This window comes from Vulpes lagopus, chromosome 11, assembly GCF_018345385.1.
Source record: "Vulpes lagopus strain Blue_001 chromosome 11, ASM1834538v1, whole genome shotgun sequence".
NCBI classification, from domain to species: Eukaryota; Metazoa; Chordata; class Mammalia; order Carnivora; family Canidae; genus Vulpes; species Vulpes lagopus.
The window spans coordinates 4,586,407-4,610,571 of NC_054834.1; positions in this window are offsets into that span (position 1 = coordinate 4,586,407).

A 24,165-nucleotide genomic window follows, 5' to 3' on the forward strand; every position below is an offset into this window, starting at 1 on the left:
GGAAATGACCACTGATACACATATTTTCATTTTAAGATGTTGTTTTCTTAAAATAATCTTTTATATTTTGCCTGGAATAAATATTTCATATTGAAGTTTAGTTAGGGGTTCGTGGGTAGCTAACTCAGTTAAACATCTGACTCTTGCTTTCAGTACAGGTCATGATCTCAGGGTCCCAGGACGGAGCCCTGCATCAGGCTCTGTGCTCAGCACAAGTCTGCTTGAGAATTCTCTCTCTCACTCTTCCTCTGCCACTCCTCTACTCTTTCTCAAAAATAAATAAATAAATAAATAAATAAATAAATAAATAAATAAATCTTAAAAAAAAAGAAAAGAAAAGAAAAAGAAAAGTTTAGTTAAAAAGCTTTTGAAATTCAGGGCACCTGGGTGGTTCCTCCAGTTAAGTGTCTAACTCTTGGTTTCGGCTCAAGTCATAATCTCAGAGTCCTGGGACTGAGCCCTATGTGGGCCTCTGTGCTCAGTACAGAGTCTGCTGAGGATTCTCTCCATGTTCCTCATCCTCTGCTCCTCTCCCTGTTCATGTTCTCTCCCTCTTTCTCTCTCTCTCTCAAATAAATAAATAAAATATTTTTTAAAAAATGTCTTGAAAAAAAAATGTTTTGAAAGTTCTCATATCAGTAAAATAATCTTTCCTTTAGTGAAAATCAACAAAGTTCAAAATAAAACAATAACTTAACCTCCACTCACATATCCATAATGCTGAGAAAAAGGAAGCATAGTCAATAATTTGCTGTTAATATGGTTGGCAAATAACTGGCCTTAACAAATATATCCCCAAATGTCCATACATCGGCCAGAACACCTCTTTATATCACACTGTCAAATGTGGATGAAAGTCTCTAGTTGGACAAATCTTTGCATTTGCCTTATCTTTGCTTATGCAAGTGAACTACTTCCAGCATGTTATTCTTTAAAAATTCCATGTTCACTTCTCTACATGGGCAAATACTTGCAGAATTCTATGAGGTCAGGGCTTCTTTTGCACCTTTGAGCTGGTAAATGCCAAAAGATTTTCTGGGTTCACGGCAGCGACTTCATCAATGCATAAATGGGTAAAACTGAGTTTCCTAAAAAAATACTTACAACTGAAATTCTGAATTTAAATTTTTGTCTGTCTCTAATTCTATTGTCCACAGTGTGTGTGTGTGTGTGTGTGTGTGTGTGTGTGTTGGCTAAGGTATCAATTTTTGTCCATGATTACCAGTTTTACTATTTCTTGGACCAAATTTCTGCAACCTATCTTTCCAGCTATCTTAGGATCTCTGGCCCTCAAAATGAGATGTGACGATTCAAATGAAGTTTCAAGAATTTTCATTTCATTTTCTGTCTTACTCAGCATTAGTTTCTAGGACTTCTGAGGCTACTTTGCTTTAAAAGTCTGTTGTTGTTATTGTGGTTCCAGGTGTTTTATAAGTTCTTAATCAGTATTGCATGAGATCTTTTATTGTGTTTTAAAATGAAATTTAAAGTCTGTCTACAAACATAAGACAGACAATGGAATAGTTTGATTACAGCCTTAGAAAATGGATATACAAATTAAAAATAATCATCACATTAAAAAAGTTCTTATAGCTGAAAATGTATGAAGATATATTAAAAAAACGTACTCATATTTGATATTAACATATACATTTTTTATCATAATCTTCAAAATTGGGGATTAAAATGTCCTATTGTTTAAATTCTGTATGAATGAATATAATTCCCATTAAATTAAATGTAACCCTTTATTTCTCTTGATCAAAGTGTTTACCTTCTTACTAATATTTTGTCTCCTTGATTAATTTCTAAGAGAAATATGCTAAAACTTCCTCTTTTCATTTTGGAATCATTAGTGTTTCCTTGTATTTCTATAGATTTTTCCTCTATATATTTCATGTTAATGTATTTATGACTTTTGTTATCACCTCTTTTGTTGTTCTGTGAATCATTATATATTATCCATATTTCTCTATTAAGATTTTGGCGCTCAATCTGTTTTGTCTGATATGAAACACTACCTCCAGGTTTCGTGTTCATTGTACCAAACTGCATATAAATGTGTATCCATTAGTGGACTGGTAAATGTTTATCAGGTGCCAGGGTCAAACATGGCTCTTTGAAACTATTGCCAATTTCCACGGTGTGAATGTTTGCCCAGAGACAAGCACCCTGCGTGTGCTACCAGGATCCAGCACAGCTCAACGTCTACCCTTTTATTTCCCAGCTGGCAGTGAGGATGAAGCTGTGCTGTCCAACTCCTTAGGCTCAAGAGCCCATGAATAAGAGGCTTCCTATCGTCATCTGTGCCTTCCCAGTGGGCATAGTTCTAATCCTCACCCTGTGTAGACCACCCTAGACATTTGCTCATTTTGGGATCTAGAGTCTCCTCCCTGCTTCTGGACCTGAAACTCCCCTGAGATTCACCGAGCCTGCCAATGCAATCCCTACTCCTTGTTTTGCATCTAGAACGTCTATAACAGTGCGTTTAAAATAGAATCATAACTATTCCAGCTTCAATTTTACCTGAGTTTTTGCTGACATATTCCAAAGTGAGGTGTCAGACAGTCATCTTCCTTTCAGGAAAATAAAGTGCCTGACAACTGGTGCTTTAACTTCCAACTGATCTCCGACTTATAAAATAGTCTGGAGAGTCTGAGCGAATAAGTGGGGTCAAGAACAGGTATTAGGAGTGAGCTATAGCATGCGGCAAGCATGGCCCTTCCCTCACGTTGGGATGAGTTTGCGAGTGTGTGAGTGGGGGGTGAGCATTTCACTGTTATCTTATGAACCACCCAGAGAATGCAGATGCAGCCCCAGAGCCTGGCACTTCTAGAAGCCTGCACTCTAACAAATCCCTGAGCAAAAGGAAGGTCTGAGGTTATGGCTGGCTTGTGGCCCTACTGATGGAGCAAAGCAGATGTCACCGATTAGGAATGGGATTCTGCTGCCAGGATTTGTTATATATCAGTGTCTTCCATGGTCCCCAAATGGGCCATACATGTGGGAGAGCTGACAAGGGTTTTTCCTCAGATTCTGTTCTAGAGGCCCGGGATAGTGCACAGGAACCTCAGTAGTCAGTGTCAGCGCCTCATCACAACAGGCCTGGTAGCTAAGGAAGGTCACCTTTGTTGGGTTCAAATGTCCTGTGGGGAATGGGAGATTCTCTAGAGAGCCCTTGCACTCACACCATAGCAAAATCACAGCATTCATCACAGCCAGGCACAATGAGCCCTAGAATCCAGGGCATATTAGTCAAAAAATGATTTGCCTGTTCCCCTTCCCACCCACCCTCCTCCCCATCCTACTCTGCAGAGGTCTGAAGCCTCACTGGTTGGAAAGAGGCGAGAAGCAGAGAAGTGGTCTGTGGGGAAGAGGAGAAGCTCACCACTCCCTGTCTTCCTTCAGTGATGGTCTGCAGTGGGGACGGAGACAAACTTCATCGGAGCTAAGGTTTCAGTTATGACTTAGGACTGGACACACTAATTACTGAACTAAGATTGTGCTGTGAGTAGATGACATCAGAAGATTTTTTATTATGAATGTAATCAGAGGAACGTCTAGTTCCCAAATCCAGTTCAGAGAGGTGAAAAGAAATAGCCCTGAGAAGTGGTTTTGTACAAAAGCAGGAGGAGAATAGAGAGGGGGGTTATTGAATTGCTTTCTGGAATCAGTTGAGGGGTTGTAATTATTTAATGGATCAGTTAGTGTGAAGTTGACCTTGTGTGTGATTCTCTTTTTTTTTTGTTTTGTTTATGTATTTTCTTTTTTTTTTAATTTTTAAGTTTTATTCATTTTATTTTTTTTTGTTTTAATTATTTTTTATTGGAATTCAATTTGCCAACACATAGCATATCACCCAGTGCTCACCACACCAAGTCCCCCCCTCAGTGCCCGTCACCCAGTCACCCTCACCCCCCACCCGCCTCCCTTCCACTACCCCTTGTTCGTTTCCCACAGTTAGGGGTCTCACATGTTCTGGTTCCCTCACTGATATTCCCACTCATTTTCTCTCCTTTCCCCTTTATTCCCTTTCACTATTTTTATATTCCCCAAATGAATGAGACCATATAATGTTTGTCCTTCTCCTATTGACTTATTTCACTCAGCATAATACCCTCCAATTCCCAAAGATACTGATGCAGTGAAATGCCGGGACACCTGCACCCTGGTGTTTATAGACCACAGCTTCTTTATCCATCATCTTTCGATGGACACCGAGGCTCCTTCCACAGTTTGGCTATTGTGGACATTGCTGCTAGAAACATCGGGGTGCAGGTGTCCCGGCGTTTCACTGTATCTGTATCTTTGGGGTAAATCCCCAGCACTGCAATTGCTGGGTCGTAGGGCAGGTCTATTTTTAACTCTTTGAGGAACCTCCACACAGTTCTCCAGAGTGGCTGCACCAGGTCACATTCCCACCAACAGTGCAGAGGGCTCCCCTTTCTCCACATCCTCTCCAACATTTGTTGCTTCCTGTTTTGTTAATTTTCCCATTCTCACTGGTGTGAGGTTGGATCTCACTGTGGTTTTGACTTGTATTTCCCTGAAGGCCAGTGGTGTGGAACATTTTCTCATGTGCTTGCTGGCCATGTCTATGACTTCCTATCTGAAATTTCTGTTCATGTCTTCTTCCCATTTCATGATTAGATTGTTTGTTTCTTTGTTGTTGAGTTTAAGAAGTTCTTTATAGATCTTGGATACTAGCCCTTTTTCTGATAGGTCATTTGCAAATATCTTCTCCCATTCTGTACGTTGTCTTTTAGTATTGTTGACTGTTTCTTTTGCTGTGCAGAAGCTTTTTATCTTGATGAAATCCCAATAGTTCATTTTTGCTTTGGTTTCCCTTGCCTTCATGGATGTATCTTGCAAGACGTTGCTGTGGCCAAGTTCAAAAAGGGTGTTGCCTGTGTTCTCCTCTAGGATTTTGAGGGATTATTGTCTCACATTTAGATCTTTCATCCATTTTGAGTTTATCTTTGTGTCTGGTGTAAGAGAATGGTCTAGTTTCATTCTTCTGCAGGTGGATGTCCAATTTTCCCAGCACCATTTATTGAAGAGACTGTCCTTTGCTCATGGATTGGAAAAATTAATATTGTGAAAATGTCAATGCTACCCAGGGCAATTTACACGTTTAATGCAATCCCTATCAAAATACCATGGACTTTCTTCAGAGAGTTGGAACAAATCATCTTAAGATTTGTGTGGATCAGAAAAGACCCCGAATAGCCAGGATAATATTAAAAAAGAAAACCAGACCCAGGGGCATCACAATGCCAGATTTCAGGTTGTACTACAAAGCTGTGATCATCAAGACAGTGTGGTACCGGCACAAAAACAGACACATAGATCAACGGAACAGAATAGAAAACCCAGAAATGGGCCCTGAACTCTATGGTCAACTAATATTCAACAAAGCAGGAAAGATTATCCACTGGAAAAAGGACAGTCTCTTCAATAAAAGGTGCCGTTTATGTATTTTCTTTTTTTTTTTTTCGTTTATGCATTTTCTATGATAGCTCTGCATTTGGAGTAGAAGAGTGTTTAGGAATAGTATCATATTGACCACAAAGCCCATCATGTTTCTATTAGAAAGAGTATAGGCAGAGGGAAAAGCAAGGAGCCAGATGAGGGACTAGATCCCAGGACCCTGGGACCATGATCTGAGCCAAAGGCAGACGCTCAACCACTGAGCCACCCAGGTGCGACTGTCTTTGACAGTACATTTAACAGAAAGTTAAAAATGGGTAAATTCAAGTGCTCCACTGGTATCTTAAATTAGAAGCCATTCTGGTTTACTTAAACTATGAGATGCATTTCTGAGGATTGTCCATAACTAAGCTGTCATTTGTTTGAGCCAATGATCCCGGGTAGAGAAATAGATGATGGAAGCTGGCCATATTTCATCTGATGCTCAGTAGAGATAGTTTCACGTTGTCTTCCCACCTAAATATCTCTGACATCTGGGAATAGATGGGCCAGTATTGGAAGGGATAAGAAGTGCCACTCAGTCTAAAATCTTTGATTTCACATCGAAGTCAACTCAGTGATAAACTGGCATGCCGAGTCACACATTCTCAACTACCAAGTACGTTAAAGATGGCTTAATAGATGTAGATTTTCTCTTACCTCCACCATTTACTATCTGTACTACTCAAGGAGAGTTACCTGATAGAGCAAAACCTAAATTTTCTTATTATAAATGAGGAAGTGATATCTATGTCACAGAGTTGTGTTTTGGTTGTGATGATGAAAGCATGTGCTTTGAGTAGGAACCTATATCTTCAATAAATTGTTAATGAAAATTACAGCTTCCATGCTATTTATCTGCAAAGTTTTTAAAGCAATTAGGTGTTTATTGATAACCAGAATGGTTGTATCGTTTTGTTGTTGTTGTTGTTGTCTGTGGTTTGGTGTTTGTTTGTTTGTTTGTTGTTTGTTTTGAAAGAAAAATAGTTGCATCTAGCCCATAGGAATTGTTGGAAGAGCCTTCTATCCCAGAGAGAGCCAGGGAGGAGACATAGCTAAGGGCAGGCCACCTGTCCCAAAGTGAGTAGCATGCCTTCAGCATTGTTAAAAATTACTTTTTGTAGAAAATTAATGTGAATATATAAAGAGAGGTTAGAATTAATTCTGACTTAATTTAGTTGTTTTAAATATCTAACTCTCATTTATTTTCAAGAATTGACTTCCTAAATAGAAAGGCCTAACATGCAGTCTTTATTCTAGCAATAAAGGTAAAAGCCCTGAATAATTTCTGAAAAAATCTCATCTGTGGGTAACTTCAGTCAACAGGATGGATGGAATAGACTATCTGCAAGATACGTACACACCCCACCCCTGCAGCAGCCTTATCAGGATATGCCTCAAAGAGGGCTGCAGACTTGGCCCAGGTTGCAGATGATCTCTGAGGAAGGGTCACGGAGCTGAAATTTCACTTTGCAGACACCAGTGAGTGCTGCACAGCATCCCTCATGAGGGAACTCTGACTTAGACTTTAGCACTTGGCTTTGGACAAGCCCTCAATTCCTCATTCAGATCTGAGTAATTTATTATAAAGAAAATTTGAAAATAAACTTTACTGGCTGTCCTGAAAGCTAAATAGTAGTGACAGCTGAATCATTATCTTCTACATATTTGGAAACATTACTGTATCTGTATATTCTTCATTTCTTCAAATTACTGCAATCCTAAATGGTGTTTTTATCATTGTTTACAGGGAAGTGATTATACTATAGCTATGAAAATATGTTACTTTAACAAAGTATAAAAGAAGTAACAGACGGATATCTGTTATGGAATAATTTTGTGCTTTCTTTATATGTGCTTATAGTAAAAGAAAGAAATGAAGTTTTAAAAATACATGAGTAAAAGATCCCTAAGAAGAGTCTGTTTAAATATTTATCCATTAAACATCAAATGGCCTGTTTTGGTTTATTTCTGCAAAACATTAAATTCATGGGCTTTTTCATATCACCAGATCAAATTCTCTAGTTGAATACATTTTTTTCCTATAAGTTACCTTACAGATCACTATTCAATCTGTTTATTCTACAGATTAATAAACAGAGGCCAAGAGAAGATAATGCATTGCCCACAGTTCACGACTAATAATCACAAGTGGTTAGTATGAAGCTGACACATTTTGGCTTTTTCCCCATTTTTCTACACTAGATAGGTTGACTCTACTCTTTATTTAAATGATGCATTAATTTTATGAGTTACAGGTGATTGGCACTACAAGTAATGCCATTTTCACTCCATTCTTTATAACATTTGCCATATCTTTCTCCTTACAGGTCTTTCAGCATAACTGTGCCTTCGCAGACTGATGACACCTGCACTCATACAATGAAACATCACACAGAGTTGATCTCATTTTCTCATAGGTTTGGGGTAGGTGTATCTGTGGTTCAAGGAGAATGGAGAGAGTTTAAAATAGACAATGACAGGTTTGGGAGAATGTCCTGAAAGACTTTCTGAGGAATATTAAAAACATACCTCAAACTGGCAAAAATGATTTGGTCATGTGATTAGTCTCCACGGTGATAGGATTTTTGCCTGGCAGTGCACGGCCTAAGAAAGCTGGGAAAGTTGGCTTCCTGGCAAGAAAGCCAAGGAACTGAGATTTCATAAGGGTGAGTTTGTGGAAAACTGTGAAACTGACTATAACCATGCCCCCCTCCCCAACTCCCTTAAGCAATGTTACTTCTCACCCTCTCTCTTTAAGCGATGACGTCTATTCTTTTCCCTTTGATTCTAGGCCATTCTTGTAACTTACTCTGCTCAAGAGATGTAGCAGGAGTGTTGATGTGCAGGCTTGAAGGAGACTGGCCTGCTTTCCTTCTTTCTTTCTTGGGAACCTGCTTATACCATGACAGCAGCCACAGGCTACCATTATGGAAGATGAGAAACTTTGGAAACCGGCCCCAAATCAGATGATCTGTTTTAGCCGAAGCCCCCAGCAATGTGTAAAGAGAACCGCCAAGGTCAGGAAAGCTACCTATACAACTTGGGACTGAGTGCAAATGAATGATAGGCCCCATCTGAGACCAGACCAAGCTCCTAACTTGAGTAATTGTGAATAAGTAAACAGTTATAGTTTCAACAACATAAAGGTTTGATTACTTTGTTACGCATCAGTAGCAACTGATACAGAGTCCTTGGAGGACTCATCAAGGAAATCATTTTTTGGAAGTGAGGCAAAAATAGAGTTGATAAATTTAGTGAAGATGCACCAATGTTGCTCGAAAGATAGAAAGGTAAGGCACTGAATACAGGGGAAAGTTAAAACTAGGCTTTTAGGGAGTGGGGTACCAGGATGGATCTGAGGAGCTCAGCATAGGTAATAACAGGCCATTACTCTTGCAATCTACTGTTTTATCACTCTTCAAGCCTGTGTGATCCTTAATTCAAATTTTCAGAAAAGCAAACACATGTTCCTCTAATGATCCAATCACTCTGCCAGGTTAGGAGTCCAGGGTGGTCCAACTACATTTGGCTATGGATACAGGAGAGGACAGCACCTCCTATTAGATCGTTCTGTAATTACACAAATGTTGTATAATAGAGTATGAATATGACTGCAGATGCCTGCATATATTGCACTATTGATCTAGATGAAGTGAGCATGAGAAATTCAGAAATGCCTACTTTATTAGAAAAAAAAAATGAGAATGAAGAGGGAAGAAGAGGTAGCATGACTGGTTGGTCTGAAGTGTGAGAAAAGTGTGGTCTGCGAAGAGCGGTGAAGAATTAAGCCGATCCTACCTGAGGGCCTTCTGAAGATTCACCATCAGTACTACTGCAAGATTTCAGCCAAGGGAAAGGAGGGGGAGCTGTCCTGGCAAAGTCAGATGGGTGTTTATAGTTGAGCACAGAATTGAAGTAGTTTGGTGACCAAAGGAAGGAAAACAGTACAAAGTGGTGGCTGCATTTTACATTTTTTAGGGAATTTTGCTTAAACAATGTCCATCTATGTCAAGGTATGAAGCGATGAACTCACACTTATTTAGAAAGAGTTCTCCACCTCTTAAAGTAGGATGGATAATTGTCAGTACACATACTCCATATTCAATCGGTAATAATGCAGCAGTAGGTGTTGGGAACTGTGCGTGCCAGAATGTGAAAAAGAGGGCAAAGCTCACCTAAGCAGCCTGCCCCTCATTTCCTTCTTCTGGGCTGCTATGGAGGGAATATCCGTGGAGAGACAAGGAGACCTACCTGCTGTTGCGCCTCCTCTTCTCGAGGTAGCATCCATTACTGATCATTAAAAACGTCCGTCATTGAAAAAGTCATCTAATGACATGGTATTTTTCCATCCAGTGTGTTGTCATTTTAAATTATGAAGCAATAAATGGTATTTTATATTTAAAAAATCCTACATGTTTCTGGCTAGCCTAGTTTGAGATACTGTCTTAAGCACCTTAGAAGGGCTTTTGATACAGTCAGTGAGTGATGGCAGAGATGTGAGAAGTTATCCCTATACCAGCTATTTGAGGCCACTAATGAGAAAAAATGTAAAGATGGACTTCTACCAAAAAAACAAGCATTTGTTTTAATTAGGGAAGAGTCAAAGTCAATAGTTCAGGGAGAATGAATACTCAAGAATAAATGGGAAAATTGGTCTTTGGTGCAAAGAGACCATCATATAAAATAATACTGAAATAAAAAAAAGAAAAGAAGATGCTGGGGGAAATTGTGGTTTTTAGGTATTTTATAAAGTTATTCCATTCGGTTCCTCGACTGGGAATGAGAAGCGTTCTTTATATAAGTTTTTATTCAAATATTCCGGTTTTGTATTTTCACTGCCTCCCTGCCGTCGTTTTCAGTCCTCCTGGCCAAGTAGGAATAAAAGAAGATAACAAGAGAGGATTTAGTTGCTAGAAAAATTCACCTACTGTCTTTGGAAAAAGAAAAGGGTGAGGATTATATTTCTAAGAACAAGTGGTATTCATTTTTGCCCTTAGAAAAAGACAGTATTGTCCTGATAAGGAAGCTTCAGGCATATATATTTTTTGCAGTATTTGGGACCCAGATGAAGGGGAAAAGGGAATTAAATGCAAGAGAAAGGCAAAGTCCTCAAAGGTGTGCAGAAGCCACGTCGTCTGTGCATGCTCCTCTGGCCTGGATATAGGTGATGGATTTGCCAGGGCAAGGATGACAAGAAGGAGGAGCAGAATGTGAGAAACCTTCTCTCTGTTTAGTATTTCCAGGCTCAGCACTTCCTGACGCAACTGCCCCAGGGGTTCACAAGCCAACCCAGAGGACCGCTGGAAAGCCACAGGACCAAAAGGCTCTGGTTCTGCAAATTTGCAGATGAGGCACCTGTCATCTACAATTTCTCATTTCCCCCTTATGTAATGTTTTGTTCATTATCTAAAGCAAATAGAGAAATAAGAGTTTATGTATTGGGAGGACACTCAAATAGAAGCAAGGATGGAAAGTAGAAACAATGACAAATAGTACTGGCAATATCTAAATTAAAAAAAAAAAAAAAAAACATTTAATTTGAGCCAGCCCAGAGACCTTCCTAGGATGTACATGCACTCAAATATGCACACACACACACACACACACGCACGCACACTATTCAGTCCTCCTGACTGAATATTTGCAGGCCAAAAAAAAAAAATTGTTGCTTTATAATTTTAACAAATCATCGTCTTTTAGTGACATCCTTGTTTAGTGTCTCCTCAAGCTTTCTTTACCTAAGGAGCTTGTGGCACAGACCTATCCCACTAGCTTGTGAGATGGAATTAGTGATAAAGACCTTGAATTTGGATTGAAAGGTTTCCTATCTTTGCATTGTTGAGAAAGTCATTATTTTATTGGTCAAGAAATGGTATCTCTCATGGGTTTGGGAAATCCTGTTAGCATGCAGAATAACGTGATAACTTTGTTGATCCATTTTATTTTTATAAAAAAATATGGAGACATTGAACTACCCAATAAAATCCCTATATTGCAAATGGGGAACCCAGGAATGTGAGACCTTATGTTTCCCAAAGTCTCACTGCAGCTAGGATTTGACCCGCAAGCTTCTAATGTGCTCGATACTAATGCATATAAATCAACACGTTTCCATTAATAACCTATTGTATTCTCGCACAGAAGCCAAAAAGGTAAAATACAAAGATCAGAATAAAACATGGACCTTGACAACAAGAGACCATAATTTAGTGGGAGAGAAAATTGTATAAACCATATCGGAAATGTGGTATGTGCCCACAGTGAGATATGTGAGAACAAATGGCATCGTCGTTTAGCCTGAGGGATCTGGAGGCAGGATGCTTAGGTGCTGGACTCTGTTCTGACACCTACCAGGTGTATGATGCTCTGAGCCTCAATTTCCTTATTTGTAAAATAAGATTAATAATCGCGGCCACGCACCACACTTGTGCGGGAACCTGCTTAGAGCAGTGCCTGGCACAGAGTCCACACACGATTAAATGGTAGCTTTTCTTATTCCATGGGAAACCAGAGGCTTAATTAAAAACGCATGTTGCATAATTAGGATCTCCACAGGCTGAGGCATTAGCAAAGACTGGAGAAAAAAGATGAGTAAGTTAAAGGAATGCAACAAAATCATAGGGAAGTGGGGTTTTGTGGAAATAAGAGTAGAGAAACGCATTAAGGTCAAACCATAAAGAATTTGGAGACACATACTTTGAGAGTTATTTGGAGATTTCTTTTTTTTGGGGGGGGGGTGTATTTTTTTAAGTTTAGGAAATAAAACTGAGTTACATCAATTCTGAATTTTCAGTTGAATATTGGCCTAGTCCCACAGCAAGTAAAAGCCAGTTCTGGAGCAGCCAGCTGTGGCTGCACACTCGACGTGAGTTATGAGACCTGAGATAGAGCTGAAGGAAGAGGCTTCGGAGGAATCATATTTCCAAGAAGGGTGAGATGCAGAGTCTGTTGGACAGGATGCCCAGGAAGCAGACGAGAACGAGGAAGAGAGCTAGATTATTACCCCAGACCAGCTGCCCTGGGAAGAGTGAAAGGTCCATTTCCACGAAGCTCTTAAGAAGACAACACGGGAGATCACGTGGCGGACAAGATGGAATAGAGAATGGGCATTGGAGGAATTTTGATAGACTATGTGGAGATATTCAGAGGACAAACGTAGTCTCGGAGAAGTCGTATATTCTTTGAAATAGAGTTTTCCTGAAATAATGGCTATTCCCCTGCTTAGAAACCCTTGTGGGCTTCTGAGTGTTCTCAGGATAGAGCCCCAAACCCTGCGGGAGCATCAACAGGTGAGGCGTGCTCTGTATCCTCACCTGGCCTCTTTCCACTGTCATTTTGACCATTCATATGCAGGTCATAAGCCATTCTGCTTAAAAAAATGGCAATCCTATGCTCCTCTCCATCCAGAACTTTTCTCACGTTATTCCCACCCCCTTCTCTTAAGAAGATTTCCAGTTAGATTTTGCTTAGATGATATGTTTTCAAAGAAAGCAATCAACCTTTGTACGTCCTGATTAGGTGAGTTCGCCCAGTTAAATGTTCTCTCAACACCTTAAGGAGTTTTAACTGGTTAACTACTACTTTGCATTTTCCTGCCTTTTTTTGTGTTTCCACTTAGTAACTATATATGTATGCATATATGGCTGAAAGTATTAATAAAGGCTGGAAAAAACATTTTCTTCAATGTGAATGAATGGATAAATAAATGATTCAGTATTTTAAGCACATGTTGGCTTATATTACTAGTGATTTTATTTTGTCTTCTAACCATTTTATAGGAGTAAAATGAATAGGAAGTTGATTCTGATAAAAAAAATAAACTTATATAGCTCGAAGTTAAACCATTTTATTACCTTACAAGCTAGTTTCCTTGGTAACTACATATCTCTGACTTTCAAATGGACCTCTATTTGAATTTTCTCCAAGATGTTAGGCTGTATTCCTCATCAGGATAGGTGTTCATTACAATCACAGCGTGTTTGGAGCCGAGTGGGGAGGACAGTGGCGTTTTTTCCGGGATAACAGCTGTGAAGATGAACAGATGCAGTTGATTAGCTGCGCGTTGTTGCTGATTCTAAGTAATTGTTATGAGTATTGAAATGTGGCTGAAATGATACGCTTGGCAATATCAATTTCTGTAGCATCTTATTCCTATTCATCACATTTGTAATTCTTGTGTTTATCTAGTTCATGAGAATTTTCCTTTTATGACTATTTAGATTTCATTAGTCATCTCTTCTGTTAAGATACCAAGCCGTGGGTATGTTTGTTAGTAAATGATCATGAAGGAAAGATATGAAAGGAAATCGGCCTCTCACACTGAAAAGTCAGGGAGGATGAAGTTCAAAGTATTGTTTGTATATGAAGTCTGGTGTTGAAATGGTACAGAGTTGTAGACTAAGCAATAAGCACGCTGGATTAACGAGGACTCCGTCCTCATCACTCACTGGGGTGGGGGTTAGTTAAATGTGTTGGACTTCGCTGCAAATGAGGGCAGGCACCTATTATGTGAACCAGAAGGTTTGGATGGTTAAATTTGTTAAGTTTGTTGTTCATTACATTTGTTTGTTAAAGTTGCTTGTAAGTTAAATTGTTAAATTTGTTAAATTTATCGTGTTTTGGAAAACACTGAGAGCCCAATATGTTCATTCTTGTCCCATCAAAACAATGAATTTTGAAGTGTGTGACTAGGTATCAGCAGAGCTGACTTTGTAGGGAAAGAGCGTTGCAATTTCAGCCTCAGTATAGGAGAGAATGAGTCTACTGCTTTTGGAATATATTGATGTGGAAAATGGATGTATCTGATGTCAGAAACTCACTTTCAGACCCAGTAAAAAACCCAAAAGAAGAAGCTATGGGAATTTATTTTTTTTAAGATTTTTTTTTATTTATTCATGAGAGACACAGAGAGAGAGGCAGAGACACAGGCAGAGGGAGAAGTAGGCTCCATGCAGGGAGCCCGACGTGGGACTTGATCCCGGGACCCTGAGATCATGACGTGAGCTGAAGGCAGATGCTCAACCCCTGAGCCACCAAGGTGCCCCTAGATATGGGAAAACATCAACTTGACTCTTTTTTACCCCCACGGAACATCTTCCTTTTTTTTTTTTAATAATTCAGTAAATTATAGAGATGTCTTAGGTCAGAGTAAAGGTGAAATGAAGGGACCTCATGACTTTAGGTTTTAGAAACTGACAATTACTAAATTAGGTGAATTTAGCACAGTTAACAAATATTTGGTTTATGGGTTCATATCTGCATTTCTATCTGTGTGTATGTGTCCCCATCTATTGCTTCCTCTGATGTGTTTTTTTGTTGCTGTTTCATAAAATTTTAAAAAATATATGGCAGTATTCAATATTATCAATTATCATGATTAAAATATTAAAATATTAATGCTAATTATCTCTATGTGAAGATTAGTATAGCATTGTTTAAAAGTTCTAGGAGAGGGGCACCTGGGTGGCTCAGTCTGTTCAGCATCTGCCTTTGCCTCAGGTCATGATCCCGGGGTCTTGAGATCAAGTCCCTCATCAGGCTTCCTGCTCAGTGCGGAGTCTGCTTCTCCCTCTCCCTCTGCAGCTCCCTCTGCTTGTGCTCACTCACTGTTGCTCTCTCTCAAATAAAATAAAATCTTTAAAAAAAAAATTAAAAAAATAAAATTTCTAGGAAAGAATAAAATTAAATCATCTTGTACTTTGTGCATGTACATGTGTAAAATATTTTGGAAATATACAGAATTGAGCAAAGAGCAAATTCATATTTTGTAATGTGATTATAAGGAGAACATAAGTCCGCCTGGTTGATTAAAATGAGAATGAGTTAACCAAAAAGCCCACAAAGACCAACTTGAACCCTCAGTCTGGAGGCTTGTTCCATTTTATTTTACCCTGGGGTAATTACATTATGACACATCCTCGTGGTATTGAAATAATATATGCTGTTTAAAAGCTTTCAATATGATTCAGTGTCAAAAATTCCGAATCTTGTTCTGTGGTACCACAGACATTGTTATTGCAATGTTCATATATGTGACTAGAGTACACATAGAGTATATATATGTTTTTACCAAATTTTCCTATTGCCTTATGTACCAGTGATTTTAAACAACATAGAAAAATCTGATGAGGACATAATTCAAGTTGGAGAAAGGACTCTTTCAAAGCATGAGCCAACATGCAACAAGGCTAAAAGAAAATGTGCATTCTAGCTGCAGAAAATTCTATTTCTACCACTGTGATCTGATTAATTCCTATAAATTTTAAGACCAACATTGAATATCTGCAAATAATCTCAATGTAGGTCTACGTAGATGATAGTTAAAGAGAACCTGTCAAAAAAAAAAAAAAGAGAACCTGTCATCAAATAGTTTTTCTCATTATATTCAGTTTCAATAGCATATTATCATCAAAATATTTATTATAAAATATTCATGTATATCATAAACTATGATTGTACAGCATTCTGAAGAAGTGTTCATTTATTAAATACCAGTTGAGGATTCAAGAAATAGTAGTTGTTGCTTTGCTTTGTTTACCTATAACTGTGCAGGCAAAGAAATTTTAGATCTGGTTAAAATCGGACAAACTGCGCCCAAATCCTGAGAGTAACACACATGTATGGACAAAATGAGTCAGTCAATGTTTGTGCTGCCACTCAATCCTGACGTTTAGCAGCAACTGTCTCTCTTACCCAAAATTCTGAAATTAAAAAAAAGAAAAGAAGATGCTGGGGGAAATTGTGGTTTTTAGGTATTTTATAAAGTTATTCCATTCGGTTCCTCGACTGGGAATGAGAAGCGTTCTTTATATAAGTTTTTATTCAAATATTCCGGTTTTGTATTTTCACTGCCTCCCTGCCGTCGTTTTCAGTCCTCCTGGCCAAGTAGGAATAAAAGAAGATAACAAGAGAGGATTTAGTTGCTAGAAAAATTCACCTACTGTCTTTGGAAAAAGAAAAGGGTGAGGATTATATTTCTAAGAACAAGTGGTATTCATTTTTGCCCTTAGAAAAAGACAGTATTGTCCTGATAAGGAAGCTTCAGGCATATATATTTTTTGCAGTATTTGGGACCCAGATGAAGGGGAAAAGGGAATTAAATGCAAGAGAAAGGCAAAGTCCTCAAAGGTGTGCAGAAGCCACGTCGTCTGTGCATGCTCCTCTGGCCTGGATATAGGTGGATGGATTTGCCAGGGCAAGGATGACAAGAAGGAGGAGCAGAATGTGAGAAACCTTCTCTCTGTTTAGTATTTCCAGGCTCAGCACTTCCTGACGCAACTGCCCCAGGGGTTCACAAGCCAACCCAGAGGACCGCTGGAAAGCCACAGGACCAAAAGGCTCTGGTTCTGCAAATTTGCAGATGAGGCACCTGTCATCTACAATTTCTCATTTCCCCCTTATGTAATGTTTTGTTCATTATCGAAAGCAAATAGAGAAATAAGAGTTTATGTATTGGGAGGACACTCAAATAGAAGCAAGGATGGAAAGTAGAAACAATGACAAATAGTAGTGGCAATATCTAAATTAAAAAAAAAAAAAAACATTTAATTTGAGCCAGCCCAGAGACCTTCCTAGGCTGTACATGCACTCAAATATGCACACACACACACACACACACACACACATGCACACTATTCAGTCCTCTTGACTGAATATTTGCAGGCCAAAAAAAAAAAAATGGTTGCTTTATAATTTTAACAAATCATCGTCTTTTAGCGACATCCTTGTTTAGTGTCTCCTCAAGCTTTCTTTAACTAAGGAGCTTGTGGCACAGACATATCCCACTAGCTTGTGAGATGGAATTAGTGATAAAGACCTTGAATTTGGATTGAAAGGTTTCCTATCTTTACATTGTTGAGAAAGTCATTATTTTATTGGTCAAGAAATGGTATCTCTCATGGGTTTGGGAAATCCTGTTAGCATGCAGAATAACGTGATAACTTTGTTGATCCATTTTATTTTTATAAAAAAATATGGAAACATTGAACTACCCAATATAATCCCTATATTGCAAATGAGGGACCCAGGAATGTGAGGCCTTATGTTTCCCAAAGTCTCACTGCAGCTAGGATTTGACCCACAAGCTTCTAATGTGCTCGATACTAATGCATATAAATCAACACGTTTCCATTAATAACCTATTGTATTCTCGCACAGAAGCCAAAAAGGTAAAATACAAAGATCAGAATAAAACATGGACCTTGACAACAAGAGACCATAATTTAGTGGGAGAGAAAATTGTATAAACCATATCGGAAATGTGATATGTGCCCACAGTGAGATATGTGAGAACAAATGGCATCGTCGTTTAGCCTGAGGGATCTGGAGGCAGGATGCTTAGATGCTGGACTCTGTTCTGACACCTACCAGGTGTATGATGCTCTGAGCCTCAATTTCCTTATTTGTAAAATAAGATTAATAATCGCGGCCACGCACCACACTTGTGCGGGAACCTGTTTAGAGCAGTGCCTGGCACAGAGTCCACACACGATTAAATGGTAGCTTTTCTTATTCCATGGGAAACCAGAGGCTTAATTAAAAACGCATGTTGCATAATTAGGATCTCCACAGGCTGAGGCATTAGCAAAGACTGGAGAAAAAAGATGAGTAAGTTAAAGGAATGCAACAAAATCATAGGGAAGTGGGGTTTTGTGGAAATAAGAGTAGAGAAACCCATTAAGGTCAAACCATAAAGAACTTGGAGACACATACTTTGAGAGTTATTTGGAGATTTCTTTTTTTTTGGGGGGGGGGTATTTTTTTAAGTTTAGGAAATAAAACTGAGTTACATCAAATCTGAATTTTCAGTTGAATATTGGCCTAGTCCCACAGCAAGTAAAAGCCAGTTCTGGAGCAGCCAGCTGTTGCTGCACACTGGACGTGAGTTATGAGACCTGAGATAGAGCTGAAGGAAGAGGCTTCGGAGGAATCATATTTCCAAGAAGGGTGAGATGCAGAGTCTGTTGGACAGGATGCCCAGGAAGCAGACGAGAACGAGGAAGAGAGCTAGATTATTACCCCAGACCAGCTGCCCTGGGAAGAGTGAAAGGTCCATTTCCACGAAGCTCTTAAGAAGACAACACGGGAGATCACGTGGTGGACAAGATGGAATAGAGAATGGGCATTGGAGGAATTTTGATAGACTATGCGGAGATATTCAGAGGACAAACGTAGTCTCGGAGAAGTCGTATATTCTTTGAAATAGAGTTTTCCTGAAATAATGGCTATTCCCCTGCTTAGAAGCCCTTGTGGGCTTCTGAGTGTTCTCAGGATAGAGCCCCAAACCCTGCGGGAGCATCAACAGGTGAGGCGTGCTCTGTATCCTCACCTGGCCTCTTTCCACTGTCATTTTGACCATTCATATGCAGGTCATAAGCCATTCTGCTTAAAAAAAATGGCAATCCTATGCTCCTCTCCATCCAGAACTTTTCTCATGTTATTCCCACCCCCTTCTCTTAAGAAGATTTCCAGTTAGATTTTGCTTAGATGATATGTTTTCAAAGAAAGCAATCAACCTTTGTACGTCCTGATTAGGTGAGTTCGCCCAGTTAAATGTTCTCTCAACACCTTAAGGAGTTTTAACTGGTTAACTACTACTTTGCATTTTCCTGCCATTTTTTGTGTTTCCACTTAGTAACTATATATGTATGCATATATGGCTGAAAGTATTAATAAAGGCTGGAAAAAACATTTTCTTCAATGTGAATGAATGGATAAATAAATGATTCAGTATTTTAAGCACATGTTGGCTTATATTACTAGTGATTTTATTTTGTCTTCTAACCATTTTATAGGAGTAAAATGAATAGGAAGTTGATTCTGATAAAAAAAATAAACTTATATAGCTCGAAGTTAAACCATTTTATTACCTTACAAGCTAGTTTCCTTGGTAACTACATATCTCTGACTTTCAAATGGACCTCTATTTGAATTTTCTCCAAGATGTTAGGCTGTATTCCTCATCAGGATAGGTGTTCATTACAATCACAGCGTGTTTGGAGCCGAGTGGGGAGGACAGTGGCGTTTTTTCCGGGATAACAGCTGTGAAGATGAACAGATGCAGTTGATTAGCTGCGCGTTGTTGCTGATTCTAAGTAATTGTTATGAGTATTGAAATGTGGCTGAAATGATACGCTTGGCAATATCAATTTCTGTAGCATCTTATTCCTATTCATCACATTTGTAATTCTTGTGTTTATCTAGTTCATGAGAATTTTCCTTTTATGACTATTTAGATTTCATTAGTCATCTCTTCTGTTAAGATACCAAGCCGTGGGTATGTTTGTTAGTAAATGATCATGAAGGAAAGATATGAAAGGAAATCGGCCTCTCACACTGAAAAGTCAGGGAGGATGAGGTTCAATGTATTGTGTGTATATGAAGTCTGGTGTTGAAATGGTACAGAGTTGTAGACTAAGCAATAAGCACGCTGGATTAACAAGGACTCCGTCCTCATCACTCACTGGGGTGGGGGTTAGTTAAATGTGTTGGACTTCGCTGCAAATGAGGGCAGGCACCTATTATGTGAACCAGAGGGTTTGGATGGTTAAATTTGTTAAGTTTGTTGTTCATTACATTTGTTTGTTAAAGTTGCTTGTAAGTTAAATTGTTAAATTTGTTAAATTTATCGTGTTTTGGAAAACACTGAGAGCCCAATATGTTCATTCTTGTCCCATCAAAACAATGCATTTTGAAGTGTGTGACTAGGTATCAGCAGAGCTGACTTTGTAGGGAAAGAGCGTTGCAATTTCAGCCTCAGTATAGGAGAGAATGAGTCTACTGCTTTTGGAATTTATTGATGTGGAAAATGGATGTATCTGATGTCAGAAATTCACTTTCAGACCCAGTAAAAAACCCAAAAGAAGAAGCTATGGGAATTTATTTTTTTTAAGATTTTTTTTTATTTATTCATGAGAGACACAGAGAGAGAGGCAGAGACACAGGCAGAGGGAGAAGTAGGCTCCATGCAGGGAGCCCGACGTGGGACTTGATCCCGGGACCCTGAGATCATGACGTGAGCTGAAGGCAGATGCTCAACCCCTGAGCCACCAAGGTGCCCCTAGATATGGGAAAACATCAACTTGACTCTTTTTTACCCCCACGGAACATCTTCCTTTTTTTTTTTTTAATAATTCAGTAAATTATAGAGATGTCTTAGGTCAGAGTAAAGGTGAAATGAAGGGACCTCATGACTTTAGGTTTTAGAAACTGACAATTACTAAATTAGGTGAATTTAGCACAGTTAACAAATATTTGGTTTATGGGTTCATATCTGCATTTCTATCTGTGTGTATGTGTCCCCATCTATTGCTTCCTCTGATGTGTTTTTTTGTTGCTGTTTCATAAAATTTTAAAAAATATATGGCAGTATTCAATATTATCAATTATCATGATTAAAATATTAAAATATTAATGCTAATTATCTCTATGTGAAGATTAGTATAGCATTGTTTAAAAGTTCTAGGAGAGGGGCACCTGGGTGGCTCAGTCTGTTCAGCATCTGCCTTTGCCTCAGGTCATGATCCCGGGGTCTTGAGATCAAGTCCCTCATCAGGCTTCCTGCTCAGTGCGGAGTCTGCTTCTCCCTCTCCCTCTGCAGCTCCCTCTGCTTGTGCTCACTCACTGTTGCTCTCTCTCAAATAAAATAAAATCTTTAAAAAAAAATTAAAAAAATAAAATTTCTAGGAAAGAATAAAATTAAATCATCTTGTACTTTGTGCATGTACATGTGTAAAATATTTTGGAAATATACAGAATTGAGCAAAGAGCAAATTCATATTTTGTAATGTGATTATAAGGAGAACATAAGTCCGCCTGGTTGATTAAAATGAGAATGAGTTAACCAAAAAGCCCACAAAGACCAACTTGAACCCTCAGTCTGGAGGCTTGTTCCATTTTATTTTACCCTGGGGTAATTACATTATGACACATCCTCGTGGTATTGAAATAATATATGCTGTTTAAAAGCTTTCAATATGATTCAGTATCAAAAATTCCGAATCTTGTTCTGTGGTACCACAGACATTGTTATTGCAATGTTCATATATGTGACTAGAGTACACATAGAGTATATATATGTTTTTACCAAATTTTCCTATTGCCTTATGTACCAGTGATTTTAAACAACATAGAAAAATCTGATGAGGACATAATTCAAGTTGGAGAAAGGACTCTTTCAAAGCATGAGCCAACATGCAACAAGGCTAAAAGAAAATGTGCATTCTAGCTGCAGAAAATTCTATTTCTACCACTGTGATCTGATTAATTCCTATAAATTTTAAGACCAACATTGAATATCTGCAAATAATCTCAATGTAGGTCTACGTAGATGATAGTTAAAGAGAACCTGTCAAAAAAAAAAAAAAGAGAACCTGTCATCAAATAGTTTTTCTCATTATATTCAGTTTCAATAGCATATTATCATCAAAATATTTATTATAAAATATTCATGTATATCATAAACTATGATTGTACAGCATTCTGAAGAAGTGTTCATTTATTAAATACCAGTTGAGGATTCAAGAAATAGTAGTTGTTGCTTTGCTTTGTTTACCTATAACTGTGCAGGCAAAGAAATTTTAGATCTGGTTAAAATCGGACAAACTGCGCCCAAATCCTGAGAGTAACACACATGTATGGACAAAATGAGTCAGTCAATGTTTGTGCTGCCACTCAATCCTGACGTTTAGCAGCAACTGTCTCTCTTACCCAAAATTCTGAAATTAAAAAAAAGAAAAGACAATATAGGTTCATGTCTGGCTCAGTTGGGAGAACTTGCCACTCTAAAGCTCAAGGTCATGAGTTCAAGCCCCATGGTGGGCATGGAGCCGAGTTATGATTTAAAAAAAAAAAAAAAAGAGAGAGACAATGTGAAGGTTTGTAAATAGTTATTTGGTGGATAAACCTTATTTAAAATGAAACAAAGCTATCTATAAGATTTATCTTACTTAGCATGAAGATTCATGCACCTCACTGCAGAAATATTGATGTCTGATTAGAGGCTCCTTCCACTAATCCCCTCAAGAAATGTTTATTATGTTTCTAATAATTGAAACATTATGATTTTTTAAATACACCTGGTCCCAGATGTTTTCGATAAAGTATCATAGGCATGTATTTCTTCTATTTTAATGACTGTTCCGGCACACGTGCAAGATTTCTCTCAGATCCTAAATTGCCTCTGAGGTCCCCATGAGAGCCATACTCTATCTGTGTGACTATGCTGGGGAGGAGAGGACACGTGCAAGATCTGTGGCTGCCCTGGTTAGGGCTGACCTTGCGTCCTATGCTCGGTGTGAGGGAGAGGAAAGAGCACAGACACAGCAGCCGGATAAACAGGGGTGATGCTCACAGCTTGAGCCGTGCACCACCTGTGGCCTGCAGCCATTTGGTTTTATTCATGTTCAAGCCTTCCTTCCTTTATAAAATGCACCTATTAATACTTACCTTGTGAGTTTAAATAATAGAGACAGTATATACATATACATATATACAAAGGCTTTGAGACAGTAAATACTTTATTTGCTATTATCAAATGATAGGATTTTTTATCTTAATTGTTTAATGAAAAGAAAACAATTCTATTAATACAAAATTAAAATATGTTTTCTCCGGTTTTTGTGACTATGTCACAAAAAGTTTCTTGGATCTCAGTGATTGATAAATGAAGTCTTAGAATTGTAAGTGATCACTCCAAATGTATTGTGATAGTTTTAAATCTCTCTTCTCAGCTGCATAATATGGACTTCGTCCTCAGAACTCTGGATTCCGGATATCAATTTCACATAGTAGGAACGATTGGATGTATACGCATAAGGCAAGATTAGAAACAATTTTTTATCTAAAACCTGAACACTACAATCCATAAAAAAATGTTAAAGCCGCAATTCTCTCTTCATTTTAAGTAAATTAAAATCACGTATGTGCAGTAATAGACAAATGATGACAAAAAACACTTTAGCATACATTTCTAAAATAGATTTTGAACTTGACACTGGTAAATTACAACCCTGTAAAAATATGACTATTGTCAATTCAGTAACTCCATATCCGCTTTGAAGATTAATGTATTCCTTTATATAATATAAACAGGAAATTTTCTATTGGTAATAATCACAACATATCAGACAGTATTAATATTAAATTATTATAATTTTCTTTATAGAAATCAAACTCTAAATCTTCGGAATTTGCTTTTTTTTCTCCAAAGATGTCTTCATAATGTCATTTTAGCAAGTGCATTTAGTTATTGAAACTGAAATGAGAAAAAAAGTGATTATGGAAAATGAAATTGTTTAAGTTTCAAATGTACAACAGATAATTAGTAGTTTAGCATAATTCCATTACATAAGTACTGTGTTTTGTAATTCTAGAGTCAGTAAGGGATTAAATTCTCTCCCTAATAGATTCACTTGAAGAAAAATAAAGCCTCCGGAAGTTAGTCTTAATGTCCTCCCATTTGGGGTAGTGCTACTCCCCAAGAAATTGTTATATCAGCAAGAAAAGGACTCACTCCAATAGTTGTAAATATTGCCAGCAGAGCAGAGGCCTTAATGAAAGTCAAGGTTAATTGTTCAGCAGTGATGACCACTGCGGAGAGTACCACTGCCGTCCCCACTATAACTCTAGAGGAAAACATGATCATTTCATTCAAACTGAACAGTTAGATCTGTAAATTATTTTACATTAAGACAG